General features: G+C 46.8%; 1 protein-coding gene across 3 annotated transcripts in view; it reads left to right on the top strand.

The window, feature by feature from the left end:
* The window catches only part of HACL1 (2-hydroxyacyl-CoA lyase 1), a 370,092-nt gene that overhangs the window by 324,990 nt on the left and 23,193 nt on the right, over positions 1–21,909 (top strand). The gene's annotated exons all lie outside the window — the stretch shown is intronic.

A 21,909-nucleotide genomic window follows, 5' to 3' on the forward strand; every position in this document is an offset into this window, starting at 1 on the left:
ACCTCTCCCACTCCCCTCCATCTCCGTCTAGACTGACTGGCACTGTGTTAAGGGTGCACAGAAAGGTCTTTCAGTCAGTTGCCCATCTCCTCTTCTCTTCCCCTGTATAGAAATTGTATTTAATGTTCTTGTTGTTTAGAATGTATAGATACATCTTTAAATGTCCTCTCACAGCCAGCACTTGTCATATCTCTCTTCTTTTAGCTGAACTCTTCCCCATTACAGTGAATCCACTCTATAGTGAGGACTATATGTATGTGTGGAAATTTGCAGGAATTGTGTGCTAGGACCAAAGGAGGACTGTCCAGTACATACATTGTGTCCTGGAGGGGGGTGTGTGATGCTAGAAATGCCTTAGGGAGGGGCAGGGCCACTTCTCTCTGGGTGTTTTCTCTGTTGTCTGCCACTGAGGTCCAGCTGGACCTCTAGCAGTGCCGCTCTTCGTTTTATCTTTTGGTGAACACCCATGGGATACCCTTATGGCAACCATGGGTGGGGGTACTACCTTGTAGCCCTTATGTGTGTTTTTGGGCACCTGTGTGTGGGCCACAGAGCAAGGTATGGGCTAGTGGCAGCTGCATGCTTACTTGGCAGTGGCTCCGTGTATACTCCATTTTGGGATACCCAGGCCCTGCCATAGAAAGCAATGGATTCCTACACAAAGGCAAGATGGCTACTTTGGCCTCTTGGTTTCTATTGCCTTGTTTCCCAAAGTCCTGGGAAGCCCTGTCTCTGTTCCCTTCCTCATGAGTGGCTGTTCGGCAGAAACACCATATATGTCTGTGTTCCCTTCCCTCTCCTCCTGACTGCCTGTTGGGTGGAAATACCATATATGGCTCTGGAGCTGCCTCCTGTCAGACTGACTGGAGCCTTCCCAGGGCCTGTGTGTTGTGGGTGCACCCTAGGGGTGGGATCTATGTGAATGAAGGTTGGAGTCAACTCACATTCTCTGTTGTGTGTGTAGAGTTTCTGTGTGTGACACAATAAATGAGAAAGCCCTGACTGAAACTGAGATGAATGCAGTGTAGTGTGCTGAAAGGCTGGCTACTTACCCAATTCACATTCTTTGTTATGGGTGTCTGGGTGAAGTGAATGGCCTGAATGCCTGTGAGATTGATTGGTTGAGCCTGACTCGCGAGAATGAATGTGGGAACAGATGTGTATATCTGGGGACCTCTCACTTACCAATTTGTGCTGAAGCTGAAGTCGAAACCTAGCAAGAAGAAGCTGTTATTTGAAGCCCAGCTGGAGGAGAAGTCTGGTGTTGCAATTTCTTCAATGTAATCCGAAAGCTGTCGTGTCTCCCAAGGACTGATCCAGAGAGGACCTGCAAAGGAGTCCTCTCCCAGGCCATGAGGGACCATCGTGGAAAACTGCTGCTCTTCATCCGAAATGCCCTGGAAGTTAGTCCTGTGTGCCTGCCGTCCGGAGAAGGGGTCTTTGTGAGGCATTTTGTGACTGCTGGAAGCTGTTCCTGGATCCCGCCTGTTAGGCAGAATCCTGTGCAGTTCCCTTGGGGAACACTGCAAGAAGATTAAGCCTACAGGAGTAAGCAGTAAAACCAATTGCTAGCAGTCTGCACCACCCACATTTACCTGGTAGCTGTGGCTGAGCAGTCTGACGTCTCTCAAGATGAGTAGGGCAGTATACAGAGGATACACAATAGGGCTAAAAACACAGTAGAGCAAGCACACACTGACCAGAGCTTGGTATCAAAAGTATATAATTATTTATTTAAAACACACTTTAGGAAATACTCTAAGCACTATAGATCAAAGCAAGTTCAAACACAATCAGAAAAGTATACACACCTCCCTTAATAATTAGACAAGTCTAGGTCAAATTACCACGATTTGTAAAGCAAATGTGAGCGCGTAACCTAGGTGGCACTCCAATAATTGAGTTAAAGGGAGAGAAAAAGGCAGGTCATGAAATTAAAACAGTTCCCAACACTTAAGAGACCAAAACAAGATACGGAAGGCAGAGTATACTGTAGCGCCAAAGTTCAAAGGCCAGGCCCTCTTTGAATGGAGCAAGGCGAAATGTGCCCAAGATCACACGGTTTAGCACTGCATTCAAGTCTTTGTAGAAATGTTCAAAAGAGGTTGGGCGATTAAAAAAACAAAGTTAGAAGGTCTGGGGGCCAACCCAGTTGGAAAGCCAGGGATTTAAGGGTCACCTTTAGCAATCCGAAGAAAGGGAGGCCAGGTGGAACACAGTACCTTTAAGAGAGGAAGTTCCAGCGGTGGCAGTTGTTCCTGGCAGCGGGTGCAGTTCGTTGTTTCGACCAGGGGAAGAGAGAATCTCGTAGAGGAGGAAACTTTGAGTCGTTCCACTGCCCAGGGAAGAAACAAGCCGCAGAGTTTGTCAGTGAAAAGGTGCGTTCCTGGTATTCGCTGTCACAGTGGTGCAGCTTGGCTATCTGGTCGCCGGGGTGCTTGACCCGGGTGATTCGACTGAGAGACGTCCGGGAAGGCGAAATGGGGAACTGGTTGATCCCACCAGCTCAGAGGGAGAAGACTCTTCCAGCAGAAGATCTCCTCTTGTCGTCGGGAAAGTGGTGAGGTCGTTGCAGCAGGGCTCCACCGGTGGTGTCGTCGTTGCAGATGGCTCAGCTTCTTCCCTCCTTCGGATTTCTTAGGTCCTGTGGCGACTTCTGAAGTTCCCGTCCCAAAAGCCCTGCTTTTATGCAGAAAAACCCCCATTCAACAGCCTAGCTGTCACTCAAACATGCTAAGTGGTGAGCCGGGCGTCTCACCACTGGGCCAGTCAGAATAGAGTGCGACTTGGATTGCTAAGGCAACACAGTCCAGGGTGCCAATTCCCCCCACCCACACATCCTGTGGAACTCAGACAGAGTGGCATCAGTTGGAGGGCTTCTGTGGAGAAGCCCGCCAAAATGTGGAACAAAGGGCCCGACCTTGGTTGGAATTGGAGACAGACACGAACGCCATTTTAGAAAAGAGTTCTGGCAAAAAGACCCAACAAGTGATTTTATATTAAATAAATAAACCAGCGGTATCTTTAAAATTGCACCAAAAAGTGGTGCGTTTAAAATCAATGGGAAAATCCCATAGGAAATATTCCGGTGGAATATTTTGCGTGGTAACCACTGCCACCAGCCAGAAACTCAACAAGGGGGAACAGGACAGTGCCCCCTTGGAAACAGACCCAGGGGCAATCAAATTAACCCCTTCCAGTACTTCCACAATATGATGGTTTGTACTGGTTCTGTTCACAATTTTGGACTAGTAAAGTCAATGGTGACTTTACATGCCCTGGGAGACAGTAGTCAGTCCCAGGATATGGAGTCTGTTTGGGGGTCACTATGACACCCCTGTGTTACTGCACAGAGGGTGCTGTGTAACACATACACTAAAAACAGATGATACCCTATGGAGTAAAAGACCCCATAGCCCATAAACACACAAAAAGTCAGACATACCTCAAATCATGCCTAAGAGTGGGAGGAAAAGAGTCTCACTCTTAGCAGGAGAAAAAAACAAACCCCTAAAATCCAGCAAAGCTGCTGGGGGACTAACTAGGTTTGGGAAATTAGCCTTATAAGAGAATTCTCCCTAACACCGCCCAGAAGAGGGGGTACCCTGGCATCTTCCTGTTGGACACCAAGAGCTGCGAAAGTTCCAGACTGCCTAAGAACATTTCAAGGGACATCCTTGCCATCATCCCTGACCACTTTTTCCCACGGAAGAGAGTCCAGAGTCACTGAGTACAGAGGAAGGTCCGTCGGTGGGTTTCTCGCCACCAGAAGCTAGCTAAGAGACCCAGAGGGTTCAGACTTGGTGAGGGTCTGTGGTCCACTCAAGTGGTTGAGTCCAGGTCACCAGAAACCACCCAGAGGTCTGTGCTCCTGCTGCAGCACCGATTAAGCCTAAGTCGGAAATCTGTGATAATCCGAAACCCGATACCAAAAGTGACCTATGCACCCGTCGCTGTCGGCAGGAGTCATCAAAGGTTGCTAGGGTTCTTACTCTCATCTGCCAAGCCTTTAAGGAGCCCACAGCAAGTTTCATCTTCACAGGACTTCTACAGTCTGAGAAATTGTCGACCAAAGGAGAGCACAGCAAAGAGTAAACTGCTGCACTTAAAGACTTTGGTAAAAAAAATGTTGTGGACTCTGCATCCCAGTGGCTCCTTCTTTTAAGGGGGTGGTCCATCCTTGGATGGAATCATTGAATGAAACTGAGAAACTCTGACACCTCGCCTGCCAAGGTACACAGGCCCGGTGACGAGAAAGAGCATCTTTGTCATGACTCTTGCCCCTGGCCCTCACTGGCAAGTCAGCCTTCCAGTTAGGGCCAGGTCAAAGGCCTTAAAACCTCATCCAAGACTCTCTTGGAGTCAGTTCTGGCACCAGGCTCATAACCATCATGAAGATCAACATTAGAATGGGACTATTTACTTGGGACTATTTAACTTTGGGGGGAGGTTTAGAGGGGGTGTTCAGCCAACATGGAGGCACACACATAGCTCAGTTACAAGGAACTGAGCTATGCGGTCTAGTCTTTTGGGTGTGGCAGGCCTGGGACTACTTTACCTGGACTACTTTGGGTGTGGCAGGCCTGGGACTATTTTACCTGGACTACTTTACCTGAGACTATTTAAACCACACCCAAACAGCAGAACATGCTTTGCGTTATTCTGCTGTGGGCAGCATAACGCTCACTGTGTCAGTTCTTTGATGCCAGTTTACCTGAAACCAAAGACCTGCAGAGAGAGAAAGAACACTGAAACTTACCTGGAACAGTATCCTGTCTTCAATCCATCGCTGACTTCAGTTCCACTCACCTGAAGGTACGAACTCCATCATCCGGCACAGCATGCATCCTGGAATACCATAACCTGGAAAGAGGAGAAAGAAAGACAGCATTAGTAAGCATTTACTCACGTTTCCTCCCGAATGAAGAAAGCCACACAAGTCTTACCTGGGTAGTCCTCTCCTGGTCAGTATCATTGCTGGAGCATTACGGCACTCGGCGAGGAACATTGCAACCTACAAGGAGAGAAAAGACGCAGGTTAGCAAACTAAAAGGCGAAACAGCGCTGCGCATCGTGCATTACTCACTGGACAGCATCGCGCACACCGCTCTTTCGCCTACCGGCCCATGCTCATCTTCAAACTGCATGACAACACCAAAATACCTTTCCATGCCTAAAAGGAAAGCAGCAAGACATTATTATTCGAACTAATAGGAACATAGGAACTGCATATAAAGACTGTAAAGCAGCAAACCTACGGAGTTGCAGCAGTCCCGGATTCCCACAGGGGGGCTTGCACCAGTGAAGTAACTTGTTCGCTGCCCGCCCCCCACATCTACACGCCCCTGCCACTAGGAGCAGGACGGAGAATCCGCCTTTTACAATATTAAGGTGAGGAGAAGGCCCAAGGGGGAGGAAGGAATTGAGGCCAAGGGAGGTGGGAAAACATAAAGACAATCTGGTATTGAATCCAGCTCTCCTATATTGCAGACCCATCTTTAACCAGAGGCCTTAGCAAGGGACCGGAAGAGGGTTCGAGAGTGCAAATCATCCAACCAGGACTGGGTGGCGTCCCAGTTGATAGCAGGTGAGCGTAACAATCTTCTAGCCACATGTGTCATCCAGCAGTCACAGATTTGTCTTGGATCCTTAGATCCTGTTCCCCTGTGGCCTCTGAGGTTCTTTGGGGTGTTAGAACCTTTTGAAAGAAAGCAGAAGGGCTTTGAACATTATTGGACTGGGCTATAAAAGACAAGATAAGTTACACCCTAACGTTAAAGGCTGCCTGGATGGGGGTGTCCTCACACAGAATTGTGTATCTAGTCCAAAGAAAGAATTCCGCCACTGTTCATAACTAACTTGCCTTTCTTCCCTATTCTGTGCTGATAACCCTCACTTAAGAATTCACATTCCTATGTAAAACGGCCTGCAGTTAGTGCATTTCTTACTGAATTTAAGTATTGTGTGGTACCACTTAGAATGTATATATTTGACATTCTTTGAATAAGTATTCCAAGTACAAAGTGTGGAGATATATATAATCTCTGAGGCTTGTGGAGTCTGCTTAGATCACATGCTGTTCATAGGCCGACATCTAGTGGAAGCTGTGGAGTATTACAGTTTGTTCTTCGAAACTCGAAAATGGGCGTCGACACAGGGTGTGCCAGTAATACTATCCCTAGTGTGACGTCCACTGTACCCATGATCCCTCATGGCTGTAGGACCCTCAGATTGTTTTTTTCCACCATACTTGTTGGAAGCATTGCGCAGAGTTCCCTGGCTTTTAGCGATTTCGCAAAAAATCAATATTAATTCCCCGTTCTTTCACTCCCACATCGAGACATCAAAGATCGACGCCGGTCCGAAGAACAAACAACCGTCGAGAGCTGCATGACGGACTTGGGCCTTGGAAGGCCACTGGCCTCGGCCCGGGCCTCGGAAGGCCTCTGGCCTCGGCCCTACAAGTAGGGAGAGTGGGGGGTGGAAACATACTCTACACTCATTATTTCCTACATATGCTAGCCCGCTGCCTTAAGGTGACATATGGAGAGTACTCCATTTAAATTTTGCCCCAAGTGCAACCGCAAGTACCCTTGGGTTGACAAACACGCCACCTGTAATCTCTGCTTGCCGAGGGACCACCCCGAGGCAAACTGCAAGGCGTGTAAGCTTTTAAATCAAAAACGCTCAAAGACCCCTCCACTAGCGTTGGGCCCACCACGTCAGGCAGCTCGAGGCCATGGAAGCGGTGGGTGTCTTCAGTGATGGCAGCGACGCCGCCTTTTCAGACGGCGAGGGCACAGGGGCATCGAAAGACACCTAAGCGCTAGTCCCCCGACCCCGGAAGATTGTCCGGCAGGGCAGTTATGGGGACCACACCCGGCGACACCAGCGCTACCATCACTACTTTACATAAACACACTAATCCCAACCAGGACTCGACACGCGTGTCGAGTTCTCGGAAAAAAGAGGCATGTAGAGAGCTGTCTACAGAATCGGTGTCCTCTGGGCGTTCCAGCTCGCGATCGACTCATGACACAAGGCAACCGTACACAGTTGCTAAAGGTGCCTTGCTCCCCAAGGTCACAGAGGTATGCTCGTCAGATGACGAATCCAACCTCCATCCCCAAGCTGCACGCTCAAAGTCGGCTCCGGCAGCCCGTTCGGCGTCTGCCTCCAAAAGTCTACGTGCACGCTCAAGACTCCGATAGTACCTTAGACACCCCCGAATCTCGATGCCAGGCGTCAAAGTTCAGATGTAGTCAAAACATCAGGAAAACACCCTTCTATTCAAGGGGAAGGGGACAAACAGCAGAAAAAGCCATCACACTCTACTTATGCACCCCAGGTACACAAGGACACTTCTAAAACTATGTCCCTGTCACTAAGCCTAAGGCTATCCCTCCCGCTCCAAAGGACAGGGGAATAGGTGAAGAACCTCTGCAAAAGGTAGTCATTCCAAGCTCCAGGGAATGGAGCTCTGTGGACATAGACAGCGTGATGAGAAGGATGAGCTTCATGGCTGACTTCTGTGAAAAAGACCCCAATTATTTTTCTAGTTATCAAACTGTCCCGGACTATGCTACTCCCTCGGGATCCAGGGACCCTCAGCCTCCTAATAAAAGACTTCGTTTCAGACTCCAACCCAGGGACTAATTTCGGACCCTTACTATATCCAACCTTACCAACAGTCTGGTGAGGACCCACACATAGAAATGTTGGAGGACCAAACAGGGGTAGATTATGATGGAGATGACAAGGGCCAGGATGGGGAGGAGGAAGACGTTGCAGAGGTCTACTTTAGACTCTACTGTTCAGAAAGAACCTCAGGTTACCGACTCTCCAGTAGATAACAAGCCCCTGATAAATGAGGTCTTGGCTAGAGCGGCAGAGCACTTCCGCTTCGACACTCAGGTGGCACAAGAGGAGAGGGACTTTGCAGAGGAGCTATTGGGAGACAAGAAACCCATTGCTCAAAAACCCCAGAATAGAGAAAATGTTCAGGGCTACCCAGTCAGACCCCCTTTACATAAGGGGGCAACTTGAACCCGACTCCTTAGTAATTACTAACACCAGAAAGAGTGGGGACACCGCTATCATAATCTGAAGCTCCCCCAGGTAAGGAGAGCAAAAGAATTTATGGGTTAGGAAGGAAGGTAGCCTCCACTTCCGCTTACCAAGCGAGAATCGCCAACACCACCACTCTGCTGGCAAGCTATAATTGCCGCCAGTGTGCGCAGGTAGCTGTTCTCATTGACTCTGCACCGGAACCACTAAAGGGTCAGTTGGCCCACATCGCGTCGGAGAGTAGAGCCGTGTCAGGTTGCATCCTGAAGACACACTTTGATGCCGCAGACAATGCGGGCCGGCTCATAGCAGAGAGCACTGTCATTAAAATGCACGCTTGGCTAAGACAGTCAGGGTTTAAACCCGAAACACAGGCGACCCTTATTGACATGCCGGTTGAACCGAATGTCTTGTTTGGCACAGCGGTAGAGGACGCACTAAAATCTGCCAAAGATGAGTATGATACTCTAAAGTCCCTGGGACAATTGACAAATAAGCCCACTAATCAAAGAGGGAATGGTAATTTACGTCGCTCACGCGGCCAAAATTCACAACAGGGCTCTAATTATACACAGGGACAGGGTACATCATGGGGTGGCAACCAGCAGACTACCCAGAGTTACGGCAGAGGTAACAAAAGCACCTGTGGTAGAGGTAGAGGCAGCCCCGGCAGAGGCGGTACGGCTCCCGCAAAGCAGTGACGCTCAGTTCAGGGTCCCTTCCCATGCATCCCCAGTAGGGGGGCGCATTTCCAACTTCACCCAGGCATGGGAAAGGATAACATCGGACAGATGGGTGCTGTCCGCAGGATACTGCATTGAACTGCTAGAGCGCCCCTGCAACCATCCTCCACGACAAAAAATACATTCCATGGACCACCAGAAGATCGTCCTCGAGGAAATTGTCAATCTTCTTGCAAAGGACGCGATAGAACTCGTCCCGGGCAACCAGGGAAACAAAGGTATCTATTCAACTTACCTCCTTGTGCCAAAAAAATATTTGACAATGCGCTCAGTATTAGACTTACGCCCTGAAAACAAGTATATCAAGCCACAAAAATTTCACATGACTACTCTCCAAGAGGTAATCCCACTTCTAAAAATAGGGGATTACTTGGCAACATTGGACATGAAAGATGCCCATTTTCATATTTCCATGTTCCCAGCGCACCGAAGATTCTTGCGCTTCAAGGTGGACAGCCAGCACTACCAGTTCAAGGTGCTGCCCTTCGGTATAGCCTCGACTCACCCAAAGTACTGGCGGTGGCACACCTACGCAGGGAGGCAATCCCAGTGTACCCTTACCTGGACGACTGGCTCATCACGGGGGAAACCCCAGTAATTTGCAGATCCAACATTCAAAGAACGATCAACCTCCTCTCTGAATTGGGTTTCTCCATCAACGAGAAAAAATAGTCTGGTGCCAAGCACCTCCAAACAGTCCCTAGGAGCTGTCCTAAACACTCAAGAGGGGTTGGCCTTTCCATCAGAGGAAAGAATTCGGAATATACTACTGAAAATTCCTCAATATCAGTCCGGTCGCCAGATGAGGGTGCGCAAAGCGATGCGTTTGCTAGGCATGATGGCGTCATGGATTTACCTGGTTCCCCACGCGCGCCTGCACATGCGACCCATGCAGGAATGGTTGCCAAACAGTGTTCTCAGGCAAGTGGTCAGTGGGACGATCTAGTGGTTGTTTCGCCAACACTTGTACAAAGTCTTCACTGGTGGACAAGAGAGAACCTGTCAAAGGGGAAACCATTTTACCATCCGGAGATACAAGCAGTAGCCACTACAGACGCGTCCCTGTCGGGGTGGTGAGCACACCTCCTTCACCACACAGCTCAGGGTCTCTGGTCTCACACAGTGGCCAAAAATCATATCAATCTGCTAGAGATTCTTGCAGTCTTCATAGAGCTTAAAGGGATGGTCTAGTAAACATTTTTATTTAAAAAATAGATAGGCCACATAAAAAAAAATACTAGCATCCTCCGTTTTAAAACTTCCTATGTAAAATTTTGAGCTATTCAAGCTCAAAATTCGAAAAAGCAAGCACAGGGGCGCAGCCATTTTGTGAAATGGAGGCCCTCCTGTGCTGGCTCTTGCTTTTGCGGCACTAATGAAGGAAAAGCCAGCCAGCTGTAGTAAACAAAGTCTACCGCTGGGTGGCTTTCCCTTCATTAGTGCCGGGACTCGGAGGACGCGGACCGGAGACCAGAGCAGGAAAGCTGCAGCTGAATCTCGGTAAGTGCTACTTATTTTTTTTTACAAAAAATAAGCACTAGCTGCGGTTTTTTTTCTAAGTTTTCCGGGCTGGAGGAGCCCGGAAAACTTAGAAATAAAACCGCAGCTTTAAAAACGTTGTATTTATGTTTATTTATTTCAAACCCACCACCAGGATGGGACCTTAATGTGGTGCTTGCTAAGCTCATGGGACCACCCTTTGAACCCATGCATAAAGCCAGTCTCAAACACCTGACCTATAAAACTGCCTTCTTAGTAGCAGCCATTACATCCATAAGAAGGGTCAGTGAAATTCAGGCTCCGTCAGTGCAGGATCCTTTCTTTACTATTCACAAGAATAAACTGGTTCTACGAACACACCCTAGGTTCTCGCCTAAATTCATTTCTAAATTCCACGTTAACGAGTCCATTGAGCTTCCGGCCTTCTTCCAAGAACCCAAAAGCTCTGTTGAGGTGAACCTACACACTCTAGATGTGCGAAGAGCGGTCCTCTACTATGTAGACAAGACCAGGCCGCTAAGAAAAACAGACCAACTCTTTGTCTCCGTAGCTACAGGCAGAGAGGGAGATTGCGTCTCTTAGGGTGCCATCTCAAAGTGGATAGTCAGTTGTATCCAACTATGTTACTCCCATCCTGAAAGAACTCTGCCTTTTATGCCAAGAGCCCACTCTACTCGAGGCACTGGGGCCACTCTGGCTTTCATTGCAAATGTACCCCTTGACACCATTTGCAAAGCAGCTAAATGGAGCTCTATTCACACTTTTGGTACTGCATTGACACTCATTCCAAGACAGATACTCAAGTGGGACAAGCGGTTCTAAGACACCTGTTTGCTCATGACTCTTCTCACATCCCACCTCCTTCTTCTAACACTGTTCGCTAATCTATGCACAGCATGTGATCTAAGCAGATTCCACAAGCCTCAGAAGAGCTGGTATTACTCACCGTAATTATATTTCTGATGCTTGTATCTGCTTAGATTCACATGTGCCCGCCCTGCCTCCCCTCTGATAGAAGGCACATGGATGCGGGTAGTCTTATCTTCTATCTGCTTGGATAATCTGTACTCGCGCTACTCTTCATGCTACCTCATGTCAGAAAAAATACAATATGTGGGTCCTACACGCGTGAGGGAACATGGGTACAGTGGACGTCACACTAGGGATAGTATTACTGGCACGCCCCGTGTCGACTAGATGTCGGCCTATGCACAGCATGTGAATCTAAGCAGAGGTACCTCAGATTGTTTGTTCCACCATCGTGAGCTGTCGCTTCTCGCGGAGTACAATTTCGGCTAACGCCATTTACTTTGACAAAGATTATTAATAGTTACTCTTCTTGTGCTTTTCGACCGCCGTGTCTCGAGGCGGTGAAGATTCACACCGAAGGACAAGACGAACTGTCTGACAAAGCAACTTCGACGGATCCCGTTTGGCCTTGGAAGGCCCAACGGGCCTAGGCCCTTTCAATAGGCAGAGTGAGAGGCGGTCATTACACAATGTATTTTTCCACCCCTTTCTCTTGTTGCCCAGTTGCCTGCCCCAAACATGGATAGGACACCTTTTTTAAATTTTGCCCATCCTGTAATAAAAACCAGTGGATCGATAAGCACAGAGTTTGTTTATTTTATTTATATAGCGCGCCTGACCCAGAGGTATCTGGGCCCTTTAGGAGAGGATGTTGTTACATGATACAATTTTACAGTGGTTACATGTTTAGTATGAAGGCAGAGTACAGATAATGAGTACAGAAACATAATACAGAGTGGTGTCGGGTGTAAAATCAGTAGTTAGTTAGTTCAGTATCCATATGATGACGTGACTTCTGAATTTTTCAAAGGTTTGAATGGTTTTGATGTCCTGTGGAAGAGTATTTCATAATTGGCAGGCTAGAACCGGGAAACTTGTACCGCCTGCTCTTTTTCGGTTGTACATGGGCACTACTAGGCAGGTTGTGTTAGTGGATCTTGTGATTCTGGTCGACAATTTCAAGGTGAATTTCTCTGAGAGATATGATGGGGCTTGGTGGTTCAAAGCTTTGAAAGTAAGGCAGATGGGTTTTAGGTCCATTTCTTTCTTGTATAGAGAGCCATTTGTAGGACTTTCTGGTTGCTGAAATGTGCTCTCTTCTAGGTATAGTGTATATAGTGCAGCACTAAGCGCATTATTTTGCAGCACCTGCAGCTTGTTAATTTTAGATTTGTTAGCTCCTAGGTATAGGCCATTGCAGTTGTCCAGTTTGGACTGTATAAGTGCTCCTGCCGGTATGTTGCAGCTGTTAGGGGACAGCAGGGGTCTGCAGGCCACGATTAGTTTGCCTGTGTAGGCAGTGGCTGAGACAGTCGTATTAACCTGTTTGAGATTGGCATCGAGGTAGAAAACCAGGCGGATATGTTGTTCCCATGGATGAGGATGCTTTTGTAGTTGGGACTAAGTTTCTGAAGGTTATTAGGTGAGCCAATTAGGAGCAACTCAGTATTATCATTCAGGCCGAGTCCATGTGTGGCCATCCATGCCTGAATGATGGTGTAGACTTCATTGATCCAACAGACATCGGTGTCGTAGGTGCCTGACAATGTGTGCAAACCTGTGTCTTAATCGTGACCACGACGAAGGGCACTGTCGAGCTTGCAAGCTTTTTCGACCTAAGACCATTAAAGACTGTAGGACAAAACGTTGGGCCCATCCCGCCATGCTGGCTGAGGCCTCCATTGAAGTGGAGGGGGCTTCCAGCGCAGGCAGCAATGTTGTCTTTGCCGATGGCGAGGATGACTGGGAACAACCACGTTCCCCAGTGCTAGTCCCCGACCCTGGATGACCGGCCTGCGACTCTGTTGTGGGGACTACACCCGGTGGCAAAAGCACTCCATCGCCCCACACTAAGCACAGATCCCATGGCGATGTGGCCGAGATTCGGCGTCGGGGCAGATCTGTGGATTCACTGTCCTATGGGCACTCAGTCTGGATAGCCTCATGACAGGCCCCATAAAACTAAAGACGCCGCCCGCAAAACCCCTTCTGCCCACCGACAAAGGATGCGGCAGGGGCCCTTCCGAGTAGCAAAACTCGACCTGTTTTGTCGAGATCTGCAGGGAGGCCGAAAGAGTCAGGACTTTCTCACCTTCTTAAACATGTCCCAGAAGACCTAATTAAAGCTTCTAGCTCAAAGAAATCGTCCTCTAAAAGCTCCAATCACAAGGATGAGCAGAACGACAAGAAGTCTCATGAAAATAAACCTCATAGTAAGGAGCCTACCCCCAACCGAGACACTGTACAGGAGACTGAAGAGATCCCACACACCGGCTATACCTGACCCTGGGGTTATCCCCAGTTCAGCCAAGTGGTCAGCACAGGACATAGAGTAATTTCCAGGATGTCTTTCTTTGCTAACTTCTTTGAAGAACATCTTCATGCTTTGGAGAGCCTACAAAATACTCCCCCCACTGGTCAGGTTCCAGTTCTCTGCTTTTGCCTGCAACTACTCAGCCCTGTTTGTCATCCCATCCATCGAGTAAGAGATCTCGCACCTCTCCTGATCTCTGATATGTCATCAGCAAAAAAGTCTTGCACCTCTACTGAGCTTTATGAAATACATGAAGAGGCTGTGGAATATCAAAAAGATGAATACTATGATAATGACGATGGGTCAGAGGTCTATGCTATGGACTCTCCAGTTCTGCAGGACCCCCTTTTACCCAGTTCCCCTGTGGATAATCAGCTTTTGCTCAATGATATCCTAATCAAGGCAGCCAAGTTTTTCGGCATTCAGACTCATGAGACTGAGCAAGGCAAACATTTTGTCGAACATCTTGGGTGACAAGAAAGCTGCCACCCAGTTTATACCAATTTTAAAATCTGTTCAAAGGAGGATCCAATCTTCACTTGAAACCCCCAAATAATTAGAGCAGTCAACCCAAGAATAGAGAAACTATTCCGCCCGGCACCATCTGATCCCTTATACATAAGGGGACCGCTTAAGTAAGACTCACTGGTAGTCAAAACTACCCGGAAGAGGGCTAAGTCACCCTTGACCTCTTCTGAAGGTAGCAACTTCTGCAGTCTACCAAGCTAGAATTGCCAACAATTCCACACTGTTGGCAAGCTATGACTGCACTAAATGGGACGAGGTTACGGCCCTGGTTGACTCTGCTTCTGAACCTCTTAAATCAAAACCTTCCCTTGTAGCAGACAAAGGCAGTGCCGCCGCCAGGAGTCTGCTTAAAAATAACCTTGATGCGGCAGATAATGCCGGGCGCATCATCGCAGAGTGTACTATTATTAAACGCCGTGCCTGGCTTCGACAGTCCGGGTTCAAACTGGAGACACAAGCAACCTTGCTCAATATGCCAATAGAACCCAATGTTTTATTTGGCAAATCAGTGGAGGAAGCTCTGAAGTTGGCCAAGGAGGAGTATGACACTCAGGTCCCTTGGCCAACTTACCAACAAACAGTCTGGACAAACAGGTGGAAAAATTCTCGCCGTTTTTGCGGCCAAAATCCACAAAGAGGCTCCGGATACGGGAAAAACCAAAATAATTAATGGAATAACCAGGGACATCCGAAAGCCCAGTGCAGAGGCTGCAGCTGGGGTAGGCCCTCCACTTCCAGATGTGGAGGTATGCCTCCCCAGTAGGGGGACGAATTACTAACTTCACCCACGCATGGGAGGGTATAACAACGGAGAAGTGGGTGTTCTCAACGGTAGCGGAGGTTATTGCGGGGAGCTCCTGGGAACACCATCAAACCTCCCCCCGCGCCGAAGGAAGACATCAAGAGAAGAACAGCTCATCTTGATGGAAGAGGTCATTGAGATAGAGCTGTCCAACGAGGTAAACAAGGGTATCTAGTCAACGTACTTCCTTGTTCCAAAGAAAGATCTGGCTATGTGCCAGTGTTAGAATTGCGCCCTGCAAACACTTATGGAAAACCACAAAAATGTTGCATAACAACGCTAATTCCCATACTAAAGCGGGGAGATTACATGGCAACATTGGATTTGAAAGATGCTTATTTTCATTTTTCAATGCTCCAAGCGCACAGAAGGCTCTTGCGGTTCAAGGTAGCAGACCAGCACTACCAATTCATTCAAGGTGCTACGCTTCGGAATAGCTTCAGCTCCAAGGGTATTCACCACCAAAGTACTGGCGGTGGTGGCGGCGGCGCACCTGCGCAGGGAATCCATCCCAGTGTACCCATACCTGGACGACTGGCTGATCACAGGAGAAACTCCCCATCTTTGCAAAGAAAACACGCAAAGAACCATAAATCTCCTTTTCCAATTGGGCTTCTCAATAAACGAGAAAAAGTCAAGTCTTGTACCAACACATCAAAACAGTTTCTAGGAGCTGTATTAGACATAAAGACTGGCTTAGCCTTTCCGTCCATGGAAAGAGTACAAAACCTGCTTCGGCAAATACCCCAGTATCAAGCCGGTCTCCAGATAAGCGGACGCAAGGCAATACAGTTACTAGGCATGATGGCATTGTGTATTTATCTGGTCCCACACTTATGTCTGCGCATGTGACCAATGCAGGAATGGTTGGTGAAACTATGATATCAGGCAAGTGGTCAGTGGGACGATCTAGTGGTCATTTCACCTACACTGTTTCAAAACCTATGCTGGTGGTTGAGCGAAAATCTGTTAAAGGGAAAACCCTTCCACGATCCGGAAGCGCAAGCGATTGTCACAACAGATATGTAACTTTCCGGGTGGGAGGCTCATTACCTTCACCACACAGCACACGGTCTGTGGACACAAGTCACGGCACAGAACCATATCAACCTACTGGAACTACTAGCAGTCTTCAAAGCACTGCAGGCATTCAAATTGCAACGGACAAATCAGTCAGTTCAAATTCTAACAGACTGCACCACTGCCATGTTTTATATCAACAAATAGGGGGGCACACACTCTCCAATTCTGTCCAAGTTGGCTCAGAAAATATGGAAGTGGGCACTCGGACAAGGGATGTCCCTATCCTCCCAACACGTTCCAGGGGTACTCAACACTTTAGCGGACTCTCTGAGCAGAGACCCACTACCAGAAGAACACAAGTGGCAACTAGACTCTTTTAGACCACAGCTTCTCTCAGTGGGGTTACCCTACAATAGACTTGTTCGCTACAAGAGAAAACGAGCAATGCCCAGCCTTTGCTTCCAGGTTCCCCCAACCAGACTCCAAGGGGAACACCCTATGGATGAGCTGGTCCGGGAAATTTGCTTACGCTGCCTCCTCCACCCCCCGACACCATTAATGAGCAGGATAGGGAACAAGATGCACAGAGAACAGACGATGCTCATCCTAGTTGCTCCTATGTGGGCGAGACAACCGTGGTATCCACATCTTCGCAAGCTGGCGATGTGCAATCCCATCAAGCTCCCGTACCTAACCAACCTGTTAACCCAACACAGGGGGGTAACGGTGCACCCACAACCACACTCCAACTTGGCAGCATGACTTCCGAAGTCATAGTTTGGACGCCTGAATCTTCCACAACGGTGTATGGATATCCTCAAGGAGGCACGAAAACCAAACACTAGGCATTGCTATTTCGATAAGTGGAAAAGATTTGTCATTTGGTGCTAGTCAAATCAAATAAATCCTGTTGAATATACTCCATCACATATTATAAATTATATGCTCCACTTGTTAGATTTGGGTTTAGTATTCAACTTTATAAATGTCCACCTGGCAGCTTTATCAGCCTATACCACCTCTCGGAGCAAAGTCTCGTACTGGAAAGTACCAGTCATTAAAGCATTCATGGAGGGAGTCAAGAGACTCCACCCTCCTATTTCAAACCCACCACCAAGATGGGATCTCAATGTAGTGCTAACAAAGTTCATGGGGCCCCCATTTGAGCCTATGCATAAGTCGAGCTTTAAACACCTGACATACAAGACTGCCTTCTTAGTGGCTATTACTTCCATAAGTTAGTAAATTACAGCATTGTCAATGCAGGATCCTTTCTTTATCGTACATAAAGACAAAATGGTTTTACGTACTCATCCTAGGTTTTCCCCTAAATTCATTTCCTAATTCCACGTGAACCAATCTATTGAGCTTCCGGCTTTCTTTCAGAAACCAAATAGTTCAGCTGAGGTAAAACTCCACACACTTAATGTGTGGAGGGCGGCCCTTTACTATGTAAACAAGACCAGACCGCTTAGGAAAACAGATCAACTGTTTGTCTCCATAGCACCAAGCACAGAAGGAGACCGCATTTTGAAAAATGTCATCTCCAGATACTAAGATGTATTCAATTGTGCTATTCGTTAACAAACAAAACCCTGCCTTTTACACTAAGAGCTCACTCCACAAGGAGCACTGGAGCTACTCATGCCTTTATTGCAAATGTACCATTAGACAGCATTTGCAAAGCAGCTACATGGAACTCAATAAATACTTTCACTCAGCACTACTGCATTGACGCACATTCCAAAGCAGACCCCCCCTTTGTTAATTTGCATATTTAAGTAACTTTGGGTCTCACCCTAAGTTACTAGGGGAATCCAGACGTGGACCCCTTGCTCACTATTCTTAGAGAGGCACAGCTGCACCCTACTGATGAGGTCCAACCAGACTGAAACACGTGTCTGGGTTGCTGTTGGTACTCTTGTTCAGAGGAGAATTGCCTAGCATTTTGGTGCTGGACTGCCCCAGGGCAGGACAAAGACTGATATGTTTGGGATATTTCTTCTCTGTGAAGGATAGTGAGCTAAATACTCTGGGTAAGTCTCTCGTAACCAGGACTAATGTCTGGCAGATGGACTCCCAGGACCCCCCTTGTTAATTTGCATTCCAAAGCAGATACACAGGTGGGAAAAGCGGTTCTAAAACTTCTAGTTGCTGCTGCTCCTTCTCACAACCGACCACGTTCTCATAACACTGCTTACTAATCTATGCATTGCATGTGATCTAAGCAGATTCCACAAGCCTCAGAAGGGATACATTGCTCGCCGTAATCGTATTTCTGATGCTTGTATCTGCTTAGATTCACATGTGCCCACCCTTCCTCCCCTGGGAGAAGGTGCATAGATGTTATGAGCTTTCTGTCTTTATCTGCTTGGATACAACTGTACTCACATTACACTTCATGCAACCTCATGTCAGAACAAAACAATCTGAGGGACCTCGACGCATGAAGGACCATGGGTACAGTGGATGTCGCACTAGGGATAGTATTACTGGCATGCCCTGTCAACGGACCCTTTGCGAATTTTGAAAATAACTGTAATACCCTGCACCTTCCACTAGATGTCGCCCTATGCATAGCATGTGAATCTAAGCAGATACAAGCATCAGAAATACAATTACAGTGAGTAATGTATTATATATATATATATATATATATTAGCTTGACGGCACAGAAACACCGTTGACATGAGCAGCACTCCCATGCGAGATCCTTGAAGTGAATGAGCCAAAAGTCCAAATGTTTAGCAATATAATTTAAACTTTATTGAAAAAATCCATATTTTCATGAAAATATCGGCCTCCCGATACAATCGTACTACAGCGACCCTCCAAACACCACCACAAAAAAGGAAAAGTGCATACTTCTGGAAGAGGTCGCAACGCTGCTGTTAAAGGACGCTGTTTAAATCATCCTGGCTAACCAGATAAACAAGGTTATCTATTCAACATACTTCCTTGTGCCAAAAAAAGACCTAACGATGCGCCCTTTCCTAGACATGCGCCCTAAGCAGGTTGGTGAACAAGAGGCAATGTATATTAGGGAGACAAAGCTTGTGTACAGATGCTAGAGTTTGAAACAACTCTTTAGAGCAGGTGGGGGAGGGACCAGTCGTAATTAAAAGATAAAAATCAATTTTAATAGTTGGTTGTAGAGATTAAAACACATGATTGAATTTGTGGTCCACATTACAAAACATAACATCCAATATAAAACAGGAGATACGTAACAGGCTTAAATAGCACGTTAAAACAAGTTCACAGGAAAAAAACATACACTATTGGTACTTGTAAAACAAATAGTAATGTACCAAGTTCTTATTAGGATTCAATGTATCTTAGATATTGGTCTCTGTTTTTAGTCCTGTTTTTAGTCCAGAGAGTAGTCTACTCTCTGGACTAAAAACAGAGACCAATATCTAAGATACATTGAATAGTGTATGTTTTTTTTAGTGTAAATTTAATTGTGTTTTAATCTCGAAAAACCAACAATTAAAATAGATTTTTATCTTTTAATTACGACTGGTCCCTCCCCCACCTGCTCTAAAGAGTTGTTTCAAACTCTAGCATCTGTACACAAGCTTTGTCTCCCTAATATACATTGACTATTATTTACTCGGCTATAGACAAAGTAAACGCTGTCAACCTGTACAAGTCAGTGCTTTACCGGGTTTCCTCCCCTGATAATTGAGTAGTGAACAAGAGGCACCAGGAACAAGTGACACTAATCCCAGTTGCTGCTATGTTGGCGAGACAACCTTGGTTTCCACATCTGCGCAAACTGGCGTTGTGTGATCCAATCAAAATCAGTGCCCCTACAACATGCTCACACAGCACGGGGAGGACAACGTTCCACCCACACCCTCAGTCTATGAACTTGGCAACTTGGCTCCTGAAGTCATAGAATTTGGCCATTTAAAACTACCTCAAAGTTGTATGGACATCCTCAAGGAGGCACGCAAACCAGACACTGTTATTTCAACAAATGGAAAAGATATGTAATATGGTGCCAAAAAATGTAAACCCAATCGAATGTACTTCATCACACATTCTTCATTACATGCTCCACTTACTAGACTCTGGGCTAGTATTTAACTCCCATCAAGGTTCACCTAGATTTATCCGCCTACACCACTTCTCAAAACAAGGTGTCCTGGTGGAAAGTCCGTCATTAAGGCATTAATGCAGGAGTAAAAAGACTTTACACTCCCATTTCAAACCCGCCTCCAGGGTGTGACCGAAATGTGATACTTGCAAAGCTCATGGGACTCCCCCTTTGAGCCTATGCATGAATCCAGCCCTAAACACCTTGCATATGACCGCTTTTCGAGTGGCTATTCCCTCCATAAGAAGTTTGTGAACTACAAGCTTTGTCGGTGCAAGACCCTTTCTTTGTTATCCACAAAGACATGGTGGTACTAAGAACGCACCCTAGGTTTTCACTTAAGTTCATATCCAAGTTCCATGTCAACCAGTCTGTCGAACTACCTACTTTCTTTCAAACCCCTTCAAGCTCAGCTGAGAAAAAACTTCATACACTAGATATAAGGAGGGCTGTCCTTTACTACATAAACAAAACAAGACCACTACGAAAAACAGACCAACTGCTTGTCACCATGGCTCCTGGCAGGGAAGGCGATGACATTTCAAAAAATGCCATCTCCAGGTGAATAGTGACATGCATACAGCTCTGCTACCCTCTATCAAACTAAACTCTACCTTTCACACCATGGGCTCACTCTACCAGGGGTACAGGAGCTACTTTGGCCTTTATTGCAAACGTCCCGCTAGACGCCATTTGCAAAGCAGCTACATGGAACTCTATTCATATTTTTACTCCGCACTACTGCATTGGCACATTCTAAAGCAGATTCACAAGTGGGACAAGTTGTGCTAAAACATCCATTTGCCTCTGTACCTTCTCACATCCCACCTCCTTCTTCTAACACTGCTCGCTAATCTATGCACAGCATGTGATCTAAGCAGATCCACAAGCCTCAAAAGGGATACATTACTCACCCTAATCGTATTTCTTATGCTTGTATCTGCTTAGATTCACATGCACCCGCCCTTCCTTCCCTGTGGAGTAGAAAGTGCATAGATATTTATCTGGCTTACCTACACTTATCTGATTTATTATATCTGTACTTGCGCTACACTTCATGCTACCTCATGTCAGAAACAAAACATTCTGAGGGACCTCGACACATGAAGGTCCATGGGTACAGTGGACGTCACACTAGGGATAGTATTACTGGCACACCCTGTCGACGTCCCTTTTTGTGTGTGTGTGTGTGTGTGTGTGTGTGTATAAGTGTATATGTGTATATAAATATATATATATATATATATATATATATATATATATATATATATATATATTACACAGCCATGGTAGTTATGGTTAAGTTGCTGTTGCCATAGGAAGAGCCCTTTTTGGGAGGCTTATAACTTTTCTCCCCCTGGACGAATCCTCACCAAACTTTGCAGAAAAAAGTATATAGTTCACTCTGAAGTTTGGTGAGGTTTGGTCCGGGGGGGGCAAAGTTATAGGGGGGCTCCCAAAACTTTGTTTTTCCCGTAGACTGAATGGGGAAAAGACTTTGCTCATGCCTACAGCCCAAACCGCTGCACGGATTTTCACCAAATTTGCGTGCTTTTGCAAATTTGGTGAAAATCCGTCCAGTAGTTTTTAAAAAAAATGACCAAAAAGTAGGTCACAAAAAATGAGTGATATCTATGTTCGGTCCGCGGACACATTTCCCTGTTCGCTCCGCGGACAGTGTCCTGATTGGCCAACCGGCTTGCGTCATGTCCGCGGACATGCAACGTGTTCGCTGATTGGACTTTGAAGTGCGTCAGATTTTCGGGAACACCTGCCATCTTGGATTCGCGGACGTTCG

This window comes from Ambystoma mexicanum, chromosome 2q (genome assembly GCF_040938575.1).
Source record: "Ambystoma mexicanum isolate Mex_15411 chromosome 2q, UKY_AmexF1_1, whole genome shotgun sequence".
Taxonomy (NCBI): Eukaryota; Metazoa; Chordata; class Amphibia; order Caudata; family Ambystomatidae; genus Ambystoma; species Ambystoma mexicanum.